This window comes from Cydia pomonella, chromosome 16, assembly GCF_033807575.1.
Source record: "Cydia pomonella isolate Wapato2018A chromosome 16, ilCydPomo1, whole genome shotgun sequence".
In the NCBI taxonomy this organism is placed as follows: Eukaryota; Metazoa; Arthropoda; class Insecta; order Lepidoptera; family Tortricidae; genus Cydia; species Cydia pomonella.
The window spans coordinates 11,216,347-11,229,967 of NC_084718.1; the positions used below are offsets into that span (position 1 = coordinate 11,216,347).

Here is a 13,621-nt window from a genome sequence, read left to right on the forward strand (position 1 = left end):
AAGTGCCGTCGAAAGCGCTCAAGCCGTTTTAACTTTCGAATTAATCTGATGTTAGAAGCATGTTTACCCCTCCCACGGAACCACTGAAATCAAATATCTCACGTAAACATAAGTCTCGTAAACATTAGAGCTTGGAAGTTAATTTAAAAATGTTTTAAAAGCAATACATTTTCATTACTGAGGAAATGGATCGATTGATTCCGGATCGATAGAGTTGAAAGAACTTTTCAACGGTTCGAATGACAATCGATGTTTTACGGAAAATTATCGAGAGTTCAAAGAATCAAATAGGACAGTGATCGATTCTTGGTACGTGTTGTATTTAGATAGGTTCAGAAGGCGTAACGGCCAGTCATAACGGTAGATTTTACGTCTATTTCGCAGTAGGGTAGTATTCATCGAACGATGAAAAGAAGCTCGATAGGCTTCAAGCGAGACACCATTCTGAACGGAAATATCACACCAATAGAAAAAATAAAACTCTGACGGGGACTAGTTCGTTCTGCTTTCTGCTCTAATAAACTTTTGAAAGCAAAAATGTTGTCGAACTAAAACGAGGGCTGTTTGATCACTGCATGGCATAATGATGACATAAAACTAATTTATACAGAACACAGAAGCCTGTCAAATGTCCATATATTTCATATATGACCGTTTTGATAACATTTATATTTCCTTGATCTATCTGGGCGATTTTACGTTGCAATCGAATTCATTTATAAAACGTGTTCCTACGACTTTAGCTAAACTTAAGTTTTAATTTAATATTCCTAAAAATGAAAAATACATAAATAATTTTGTGTCTAATGAATATAGCAGAATAACAATTGCAAACATGTCTCATAAATGTATTTAATTTTAAATTTGTTCATGTGTAGAATGGAATCTACGAAATAATGTAATTATGTTTTGATATTTCGCTAGCTCATGTTTATCAATAAACCGCTAACTCATAAAACAAGTCTAATTTCAGTAACCAAATACGGTCTATAAAATATTCATTTATTCAAACGAGCAATAAATTAATTGAGGTTACGCAAAACTGATTACTTAAATCATTACGAAGTACACACATCCGTAAAGTAAAATTCTTAAACACCTATCGAGTGTCAGTTGTTTGTGCGGCTTCAGTAATACTTGTGCGTACAGCATTAATCTGATTCCACTGCTTAGTTGTTGTTTAAATACAGGAAATAAAATCAACATTGCGTTTGCTAGCGAAAAATGAAACGCAGTAATTTTTGATAAATGCTGGCTTGCTAGGAATTATTCACTTACAAATTAAAGGATATAAGAAGAAAAAGTTATTACCCTAGAAAACGGATTAAGGTCTTTTTTTATACTACGTCGGTGGCAAACAAGCATACGGCCCGCCTGATGGTAAGCAGTATCCGTAGCCTACGTACGTCTGCAACTCCAGAGGAGTTACATGCGCGTTGCCGACCCTAAACCCGCCCCCCTCGTTGAGCTCTGGCAACCTTACTCACCGGCAGGAACACAACACTATGAGTAGGGTCTAGTGTTATTTGGCTGCTGTTTTCTGTAAGGTGGAGGTACTTCCCCAGTTGGGCTCTGCTCTAGATCTGGAATGACATCCACTGGCTGTGCCCTACCACACATAGCGAGATGACATTCACAATGCCCATACCTCTCTTTCGGACGTAGTTTAAGGACGTACCCGGGTCCCAATTGATTATATATACTGGTATCAGATGCGTCGGTAAATACAAAGCCCCATTAGTTTATCTTAGAAATTCTAATTTAAGCATAACCCCCTCATTTTTGTAACTGAAAACACAAGCAATCGAATCGATCCGTCAAATCACGGTTCTATAAATACAGTCCCAAAACACGCCTCTCGCATTAACGGCTCATCAAGACACCACAACTTTTAATGGCTGCTGTAAGCGACACGAAATTATTTCCCTGCGTCCTCATTACAATGGATCAATAGTACCGTTAAAACAAACACAAATGTCACGTAAATGTTACATAACGCGCGCGTGAAAAACTATTGACGTCAAAGTTCAAATACCTTTTCGAGCGTTTTCACCTCTTTTCACATGCTTCCAGAAAGGAAACATTTACCGAGTAAACACTTCCATTTGCAATTAGATGGAATTAGTGCCAGTTGATTGGATGGTAAACTTTAGATTCTTAATTTGATCTAAATTGCTTATGAAAGATAAATTTGATTTTGTTATATCAAACCAGACTGTTTTGTGATACATTTTGAAATTTATACTTTGTGTAGAGAGCTTTAATATTGTTATTTTTATGCGTAAACAAAATTAAATAATGGCAGATATTTATTAATATTACTTTACAATATGATTTTATTCTACAACGACCGATGTTCGCTTTTATGCGGAGTAAAACTACGATTAGATTTTAAATAACCAAGCTCACATCCACACCAAGGCACTTTAAGTTTGCATACCTGGGCGACCGAGCTTTGCTCGGTTATAACTATTTATTGTAATATGGTGGTGTATAGGTGATAATGTTAACTACATTTTTTTACTAAATTAAACTTGTCTAAAAGAATAAAAATTAAAAAATTATATATAAACTTGAACATACAAAAAAAAAAAAAAAAGTTAATCACCGGGCGAGATTCGAACCCATAACATTCGTTTCTAGCCGACCGCGTCTTAACCCGCTGGACCAGACGGACAGTGGCCGGCATCATGAAATTAGCGACCATATTCTGCGTCGAAAGAAAAACGCATGAAAACTCGAAAACACGCGTTTTCCCAAACATAAGACTAATCTAGATCGATTGTATACCCCCAAAAAACCCCATATACCAAATTTCAAAGTAATCGTTAGAGCAGTTTCCGAGATCACAGAAATATATATATATATATATATATATATATATACAAGAATTACTCGTTTAAAGGTATAAGATATGTTCGACGAACTTATCCTTATAGTCTGTATCCTATTGAGAACAATGCTCTATTTTGTCTCTTAATGCACATGGATGCACACAACACGAGAATTTCAGGAAATGTATATTTGGCCCAACGGATATCTATTCTAAGTTTATTATTACAATGTAACGTTTACACAAAGCATCGGGCCGTTTTTAAATAAATATCGGAAAATGAATGGTCACATCAAAGCGAAATTACGATGTGCCGGATGAATGGTTTTTGAATTTATCGAGTCCATTCAAAGAGATTTATTTATAGGTTTGATAAATAACATTTGATTCTAAAATAATGAATTGCTCTTTGTGAAGGTTTAATCATTTCTGTATTGAACTTTGATTTTCTGCAATTATAATTAAAACTTGCTTAACTTCAAATATGCTTTATTCAGTTAGGCCTAGCAACAAGCTCTTTCGAATGGTCGTTTACATATATATTATCTTAAGCTAATTATAAGAGCAATTTATTGATGTCATTATTAAAGTCTGTGCGGAAAGAGAAGACGAGTCGTGGAATGTATGTGGCCCAATACATTACCCGAACAGACTCTATTCCATAATAATATTGAATTGATGTATAGATTACATAGCATCTTGTAGCTTGTAGCATATATATAAATCTTGAGGTGATTCGAGTTTTATTTGATCAAATATTTGGCAAGCTATCGAATGTGGAGGGGTCGAAGCTGCACCGGTGATTAGTTTGTGATGGAAAGTAAATTGCATCGACGTACAGCAAGGCGGTCATATTGCACTATCGCAAGCGAATCTCTGACTTAATTTATATTTAAGTTAAAGTTAAAAATGATAAATTGCGAGTTGTTTAGAAATGCTGCCATCTTCATTGTTATATCTACGGTTGACACCGGTTAGTTTAAACAATTTGTGGTGTATTGATTAACTACATGTTAAAAGTAACAACATATTTATTTTATTTACAAGGAGGCTTTACTGCGAAAAAATGATTTTTAGTACTTATTTATCTCCATATCCATGCATAAAGCCAACATTAGGTATACGATTAACAATGCAAGACAAAATGAAGATTAATAGTCTGAACACCGGTATCCCGCTATGTAAGTACACTTTAGCCCTGACAACTGTATTGTAAAAGCATTATCTGCTTACGAACAATATGGGATAAGAGATAAGCTTTATCTATATGTACAATCGCAAAGACGCGTATGTCACAAAGCCTCGGAAGGCTACGCAGATCATCTGCATACAAAAATTCAATGTTTTGAGTCTTTAGGTAAGTTATATGTACTAGTTTTTCACATCTTAATTTTAATAATTGCTGTCTCTTATGGGACAGTACCAAACTTTTATGTAATAGGGACTATTTTATTACCACTATTATTACAATTTTGCAAATAGTGATATTTAGAAGTACATTAATGTATTGAGAATTTCAACACTTATGAATGGATTGTTGATAATTTGATAAACGTTCTTATTTGTTGTACACTATTTACAAGTTTACCCAAATTAGGCTACAAACAAGTAAATGCTATTCATAAATTAAACTAAAGAATTACGCCACCACACTGACAAATGGCAACGATCATAAAACGGTTGCGACATATTCCTAAAGTTAGAAAGTGGTTAAAATATTTCAAGGGACTGTGCTTTAACCAATATAGAGAATAGCATTTAATAAACTCGAGCTTTCAAAAGACATGCAAATGAAGTCGCGAAGCATTCAAACGAAGTAAAACAAAGGTCGCTTTCATCTGTCATCGGTTGGCACGCGCGTAAACCTTTCGGTTTTGAACGTCCTGAAACTAGGTGAGGCTGTTGACAGCGGGGCATTATTAGCATAAGGTACAGTGAAAACGTTTACTGGTTGCTGATAGTGTCAGTCACTGGTAACTTTGTTCCGTGACCCTTTTTAAGCGTAGTTTTGTTTGCCTTGAACATTTAGAAGTTTCAAATTTTGCTGCTCACAATCACGAATTGATTTTGATTATATGATCAAAATCAATAGTTATATAACTATCTGTAATTTTACGACAATTCGCATTTTATTCAGAGAATCAGAATTAATATTCAAAATAATTTTATTTTATAAAACCAGATACCTAAAAATGCTTACAATTTACATGTTGTCAAAATAAAATTTCAAAAATCTTGGTTGTATTAAGATTTACCATAAATGTGCTTAATTTTCCAGTCTCCTCGGCAGCGACTTCTAGTTGGAATTGTAACATTTATTTCAGCAACAAAGACTGAATGAAGGGAGCCGTTGAAGCAACATTCCGGATTTATTTGGGCTCGTTTGTTTGTCTTCAAATTAGGATTATCTTAACGTTTTGTCGGGGAATTGTTATTAATTCACTCAATATTGTCTAATATTACCCGCTGTGAATGAGATAAATTTAAGAAAATGTTGTTTTAGTATTACCTACTTTAAAATGGCACGGTTAAGGACACCAAGACCAATAGCAGAGTATATATAAATATTTTTTGAAACATCAATAAAAATTTATTTTGGTATGTATCATCTTTTATGTGTATTCGAAACAGGAAATAGTTACTTGTACAACAAGAGAGCAAAGTTTGATATTTCTTCGAGTGCTTGTTTTGAGCGCAGTAAGGGACTCAAAAGCGCACGAGATGTAAATAACTTTGATCTCGTGTAGTACACAAAAATTTTCACGTCAGCCAGCCATCAAAAAATACAACCTGAAAAAATGTAATTCGTCTTCATCACTATTTCACTCATGTTTTCTGAAGGTATTCTAACAATTAACTTGAATTACCGCAATAAAACAAAACGAAAGAAATTTCAATAAAATGATACGAAAATAATGAATTAACGAACATCAATTAACAGTTCAATCGTCAACTTTTTTTTGGTTAAAAAAAACTTTGTAAGATACGGTCCGAATTGCGGATACTACTATTTGTCAACTATAGTAGAGATCGTTAAAAGTCGTTAAGTAGAATTATTTACTGCGTAACAATTGCGTAAATTTGTATAAGTATATTGTTTTGATTGTATAATAAAATACGTAAAATATGGTGTTTTTATTAAATTTTAAACTTTTATTTCAATAATTAATTATTACGAATGAAGACTCGTAGGGTGTTTTGGAACGATGCGGTTTGACTTATTTCGGGGGTCTATTATAAACCGTCAATATATCGTTGAATTACGTATGCACTTTTTTGTCTCTTTCTTTTTGCTAATGACGTGAAAGGGACAAAGACAATAGAATCCAAATACTTCGAACTTGTATTAGGCCCCGCACGTTGAAATGACATTCGAATATGAAGGTCACTTGAATGTTATTTTGTCTCACTCAGTGAGCAAAATGCGATTTTGCTCACTGTTTTTAAGCAGCAAATTACCCTTGTTCCAGCTGCTGACGTGAAAAATAAATTAGCATCTAAACCCTGTATGATTCATATTCCTTAACATATTTACTGGAAATACATTTTATCCCGGCGTCGGATTTGATTGAAGTACAATTTCCAAAGGTGTTGTAAATACGAGCATTCGAGCTTTTCCTAGATCCCGCCGTGATTGCGTTTATCGGAGCGTTAAATGAGCGTTGCAACCTTAATCAGCTTGCTCTCTTTTTTTAAATTCCACTCCAGTATCACTGTTTACTTGCTTATCAAACAAATCTTTATGTACAGTGAAACATTCATTCTCAGCGTAAAATTCTTTAAATTCACAAACGTTATTATTTCAACACTTACAAGATCATATATCAAGTTTCAAAATACTTGATCTGTACAAATATTGTAATGTGTTTTATCTCGGTGTGTTATTATTAACAAAAAGTCATTGTTTACAAACCAGGCTAATTAGTAGTTAGGAGGAAATTGGCTATTGTTTGGCGCCGACGTGAAAATATGTTCTATTCTCTATACTGAAGCCACTCCTCCTCAAGATGCTATCGAAATATTCAACGATACACGTGTTGGTGGTATACTAGTACAGTCGATGCCCTTATTTAATATTTTGTACTTGTACTTACTTTGGTACTTGCTATATATATATATATATATATGCCCGTTTACTACAAAACAGGAAGCCGTATATATTAATAGTAGAGAAACAAACAGAGTACTATTTTACTGAAGTCATATTCATAATATATCAGTTTTCTTTGGTCTCAAGTGTATTTGTTGGTACTGCTGTATTTAATAAGTATGAGTGCAAAACAAGGCCAAGTTGAAGTTAAAATCGTCACTGAAATTGAGGGAAGCACGCGAGCGGATGCATGAAATATCGACTATATGTAGTTACGGACTAGTGGTTTAATAGGAATTACATTGACATACTTGTATATACCCGTACCATTTGTTTTTAACATGATGGTTTTTTTATTAATGCAATATTCAAATACACCATATAGACATAAATAATAAGAATATGTGCAAACAAATTTCAACGCGTGGGTTACACTGCAGCTTACTGTTGTATACACTGTATTATATTATCACTCTTCAATATTAGTGCGAGAGTGACAGTTGCGTTTCGTTCGCTACGAAGTATAAACGATAAAATTTATTTGTCCATATGCTGTAGGGATGTTCAACAAGACATCCTGCAGGTTTTTAAAGAGTCGGTAACGCGCATGTAATTACCCTTACCATGAGGCGGGCTGTAGGCTTGTTCGACACCGACGTGGTGTTAAAAATACATGTGCTGTGGGAAAGAACCGTTAAGAGCAATTCCTAGCTGAGCAACTTTTCAAATCTCGAATTTTTGAAGCTATGTTTCTGTCGCGCTGCGGTGGGCGGGAGCGGGAGCTATTTAAGTGTGAGTGCGCGCACACAGATGCGAGACGCGAGCGCCCGCTCATTGCGCGCCGTTCCGTTGACATTGCCGGCTCGCCGGCCGGAATTCATCCTGCGCTGCCCGACATAAGTTGTTTTTGATGTTATCACATAATATTGTTTTTAATTATTATTTTGACGACCAGTTTGGCCTAGTGGGTAGTGACCCTGCCTACGAAGCTGATGGTCCCGGGTTCAAATCCTGGTAAGGGCATATATTCGTGTGATGAGCATGGATTTTTGTTCCCGAGTCATGGGTGTTTTCTGTGTATTTAAGTATTTATAAATATTTATATATTATATATATCGTTGTCTAAGTACCCTCAACACAAGTTTTATTGAGCTTACTGTGGTACTTGTCAATTTGAGTAATAATGTCCTATAATTGATTACTTATTTATTATATTATACTGTATCTATTAATTAATTCAGATAAAGACAACAAAAAAGAATGATGTCCTTGCTTCGGTCGTCGTACCTATCCGTGACAATAAGTTGGGTGTGATCATGGTGTGTTGTGAAATTTTGTAAGTAGGTATGGTTAACCTACAATCTAAATAGTAGTAGTAGTACGATGGGGCTAAACTTGTGCCGCCTTATTGAAGAACGTATCGCAATGACAATCTGGGTAAGGTATGTTAGGATAATGCCGGACAATTTTGGGACCAATTGAGAGAACTCCCGATTATTTTTTTTCTAGATCGTGTCAGATTCTTGAAGTACGGAGCAAATCATTAAATAATAACCGTAGATTCAGCCTGAAATTTGGTAATCTTCAATATATAAAGGTTTTAGTTTTGTTCACGTGTAAAGATGAAACATACTTTTTTAGGGTAACGAGTGTTTTGCCATCAAGGGGTAACATCGGATGGTGAATAAAAGTTGGTTTAAATGGAAAGAGAATAAGGTATCACAAAGAATAGGTCCGGTGTTTAGCCTTCTCCTACGTATATAAATTGCAGCCAACAATAAAAATTTAAAAGTTGTCATCGAATGTTCTATTTTTCGTATTTTTGTATCCGATCTTAACCCTGATACAAAAATTTGGTAAAATTGTGGCTCTCAAACTTTGATACTTATATTATAAGGCAATTTGATAAGTAAACAATGTGTTAACAATTGCGATTTTGACGGTAAAATATTGCAATTATATATATATAGTTGATATACAATCTTTTTTTTTGATAAAATGTAAGGATCGTATGCAAAGAGTTAAGTAATAGAATAAAATATATAGGAAAAGAGAGCCCTCTTGAAGCATTTTAAGGAAACTAATTTCGAAGTGCTATCTCTATTTTGTATCCGAAACTAACTATACATGTGTGCGTTCACATCTACATATGCATCCGTATGTGTAGGTACTTTCGTACTACATAATATTAGGTCTACTTCGGCGGTATACATGTTAGTTTTTTGTTTGATTTCTTGTAACTTTCATAGTTTTTCTGTTTACAAGATATTAAACAAAATACTAACTTGTAAGCCACCCAAGTAGACCTAATGTTATGTAGAAAAGTTTTAAAAAGAATGGAATAAAAAAACATACTTTATAGTAATGCAAGATATGTTTATTGCTTTCAATTTGGTATACAAGATAGTAATAGACTAGGTGTTGTAAGTACTTCAGCTTCTGATTTTGTTTGGAATTGTTCTTTTTTTTACCTATGTTCATCTTTGTGTACAAAGCTGCATTAGCTTCGTCTTCTGTGACTTGTGTCTCAGTCTGATCTAGAACTCTTTCATGTGCTCATAACTGACTTGCCTAGTCCTCAACTGAGCGTTTCTTCTTTGACCTTAATATCCAACTGGACGTGAATTCAAGATATTCCGGAGGTAAAGTAAGGACAGGTATAGTGTATGTTAGGATAATTCCTGGTAATTTCGTCGTCGTTCGTTAGAGGAATAATAAGTTCATATCAATCATATCTGTTTAATTTTTTTTTTACAGTAAACAACAGTTGCTAGGTAACAACATTATGAATGAAGATAAGTCTTGCTCTTGACATACGAGGTATATGCAACCTTCTTAATGTTGTATTCATGCCTTTAAATTTTGTCAATCTTATAGTGATATCTGGTGATGTAGTTTGCATAATCGGCAGCTTCAGCTTTACGCAAAAGTATGTTATCGGATCCCATTAATAGAAGTCGCCGCCATCTTTACTAATGTTAACTACATTTCTGAGTGTTGCCCTCCTGATCGTATGTTACTATTACTTAATTCCTTTTTGAAAGTTGAAAAAAAAAATTGAAACTTTTAGGTCCTGTATTTTTAATCATTTCCATATAGTATTTAAATATTCATTTTATTGCGAAAAATTTGCTAATTTGCTAGATTTTGTTATACAATTTAACATGTATAATCAATAAAAGAAAACAATACAAAAGAAAACAGAAACATAAGCACAGGTAAACAACATGCGGTCTAATCGCTAAAACGCAATCTCCAGGCAACCTTTGGGAAGTAGGTGTACATACACATACATACAAAATAGACTACCTAAATCTTTTCCTTTTGATTTACGAAAGTGTGATCAAGAAAACAATAAATGTGATAATTAAGTAGGTAAATTGAAGAAAATTTAAAATTTGACATACACTGCTGTTTTTAAATAGGTAAAGATCGTATTGTTTCTTTCCGATCTTTACCTGGAAGGGTCAAAATCGGATATTGGTCTACAGCAATCCTAGGTCTGTTTTTGATTGGATTGTTTTATAAATAAACATCTTAAACGAAATTAGACATTAACACAATTACAAAAACAAACACATTTTCATCACAATACACAAAATAAATTACAGGGCGAAGGTCGGATACACGAAATTTACCTTGCTCTATGTGATTGCGCATAGCACAAGCCCGATATCCCTGAGTGGCGCTGGGACACTGGCAGTCGAGGCAATGAAATGGCGTCTTACACAATGTTGCCAAAATTAAAAAATAAAGCCAAATTAGAGAGAAATGAATTTGCTACGTTCTTCACCCACATCCGGTATTAACCTAACATACCTTAATCGTTGAACCGCCGCATTTCAAAATGGCCCTTATTTTGATATCGGCTAGCCGTAATGTAAATTTGCTATCTAGTGGTTTTCTTGTGACGCACAAGTGTAAGCAATGCAAGACAATCTAATTGTTAATGGGTATTTATGATGTTTTAATCAAAATAAGCAGGTTGTACCTATTATCCTACTTAGCTTTGTTTACAGGCCTTTAATAGTAAACATAACTAAACATAAGCACTACATGACCTGCAATGTAAAAAAATACAAAAAAACGGTTTGAAGTGACAGGCCATTACGGGTACATTTTAGAATAGAATATAAATATTTATTACGAAACCATGGTACATAATAGTTGTTACATTAAAGAGTGTGAAACACATGGCACCCTTTTCTTAGAACTACGTGGTATTTTGGTTATATTACGGCGATCGACTGTTGGTTGTTGGTGTATTTTTTCTCATTTTATCCATTAACATGTTATGCCCATCGCCATTCCTTCTGTGTACGTATATTTAGAAACTGTCTCCGCCTCTAATTCGTGCGATAAGGACAACTGCAGCTCGGACTAAAATTCACATGCAAAAAACTCAAAAATCGAGGTTTCGCTCTCGACTGTTTCCTCCTCCAAAACGCAATCAATCTTTATGAAATTTTGGAAACAGCAAGAGGAAAAAATAATCTATGCCGCTATGTTTTGATTTTTTGGATATTTTTTGTCATATTTGTATACTGTGCCTTTTTTTACAGCCAATTCAATTGAGCCGTTTTTGCGATTTTCGAGGCGCTGTATCTTTCTTCAAAATAAAATAATCCAAAAAAGCAAAACATAGCGGCACAGATATTGATGATATTGATCTTATTTGAAAAAATCACTGCTCTAGGTTGAAAATCCAGGGAGGAATCAGTCGAGAGCGTTTGTATGGAAAAATCGCAACTAGGAATTCCTCTTAAACTCTTCAGAATAGAAAATCCGATGTTTTGTAGGTAATCATTGACCGGCCTAACATGATGGTAAATTGGCAACTGACTTTAAAACAATAATCGAATCTCAAGTCTGAATCAGTCGACGTCAAAGTCAAACAGCAGTTATGAAAATTCCCATGAAAAGTCTTTAACGAATGCTTGCGCAACGCAACAAATGCGTTCGCATTACGCACTTGCGTCAGAGTATCCTTAGCGCAATGTACCGTGTGATCTTTGTTTGTTTGTTTTCTACGAACTTCGGCTCCAATGTTACAGAGCAGTAAACGTTTACGAAACTTCCAAAACAAAGGCACCATATGGGTAGCAAGGGGATTCAGCAACGTGATTAAATATTAAATGGTGGTGGCCGTGTGGTTCCGGTGTGCGACTTTAAAACCGGAGGTTGAGGTCATCCTGGTTTGATCTGGTGAATTTCACAACTTCTGTAACTTCTCGGACAAGGACATGTCTAGTCTCCCACTCGAGCTGGACATCGCGTGGGGTTAGCTCCTTTTTGAATAAGGCCTGACAGGCCAATTCGAACGTGCACCTGACATCAAAACGATATTTGAATACAAAACATATCAGTTAGCTCTTTTTCGCGCGGGCGTCTCGCTCGCTCGCACGTGTAAAAAGTCAGAGCGAAATGAACGCGTGAATGACAGCTAACTGATATAATTCCAATATCATTCAAATATCGTTTTGATCACAGGCGCACATTCGAATTGGCCTGTGTATCCAGGCCGAGTCCCGTAAGTTGGCCGACGAATACGAGGTTAATTAAACATATCGCCGACCAATACAAAGAATCCGCATTAAATTCATTAAAAAATTCCCTCGTACTCGTACACGTTTCATCATCAAACTAGCGTACTCGTTCGTGGTGCAAGTGCGTTATCATGTTGATCGAATGCATACTCATTAAAGCCTTTACTATATCGATTGTAGTCAGAACACTCAAGTACCTTAGCAAGCGATTCAAACCACAGAGGCGAATTTAATACCTTATCGCCAAAAATATATTGCCTGTAATATACAAGTTGATAGTATAAACGTGGAATGCTTTAACAAGCTAGACTTCATATTACAGTAATTCTGCCAAGATACTAGATCGTTCTGGTGGGTTTATTAATTCATAACGTCGACGGTAACCCCCCAGTACTTATAAGCTTCAATCGCGCGGTATTATACCTATAGGTACGTAGATATAATATTGCGTTATTTTAGTTTATAAGTACCTACTCCTGAATATTTGCATTAACAGTAACAGGTTGACAGACAGTTATTAAGCGCTTGATATTTTTTTATCGTATTTGCATTAAAATCAGATTAGAATCATTCTTTTAATTTGTTTTATGCGCTATTTCGTAACAAGTGCAATTTCTTGCCTAGATTACGGGTAAGCCAACAATATCATAAGCAAATGTTACGGCTTGATTAGCTCGTGCCAACAAAGGCGCATCAACCTCATTATGCGTTGAATGGAGCCACAACACACGTTTGCTCTCAGTGCTTATTATTTCCTAATTACTACGCTTTGCACCACATTGTACGCGGACATGGCCGAATTAGACGCATCATTTCTTACGTACCCGTACTTTCTACGCACCATTACCATTTGCTTACTCGTAGGATACCTGGCACGTTCGCAGTGGTCGCTTTCCCGCATCCATTTCATTTAGCATGTAATGATCATTTGTAAAGCATCTTATAAACACTATTGTCTAACGTCTTAAGGCTAGACAAATTAAATAAGAAATGTACTTTACAATTTACGGAAGTCTAAATGAGCCACCATCAATTTCATCGAGTTTCCACTTATTGTTTCGTTTCAAGGAGTGCTTCGAATTAGTCCCAGAGAAATGAAAACCTTATGAAATGGTTAGCTCTATTGAACTACTGGGGTTCATTCAAGACTTT

The 13,621-nt window shown here is 35.1% G+C and overlaps 1 protein-coding gene across 9 annotated transcripts in view; it reads right to left on the reverse strand.

Annotated features, from left to right (window-relative positions):
• Window positions 1-13,621, reverse strand: part of LOC133526667 (rap1 GTPase-activating protein 1) — a 413,034-nt gene that overhangs the window by 29,706 nt on the left and 369,707 nt on the right. The gene's annotated exons all lie outside the window — the stretch shown is intronic.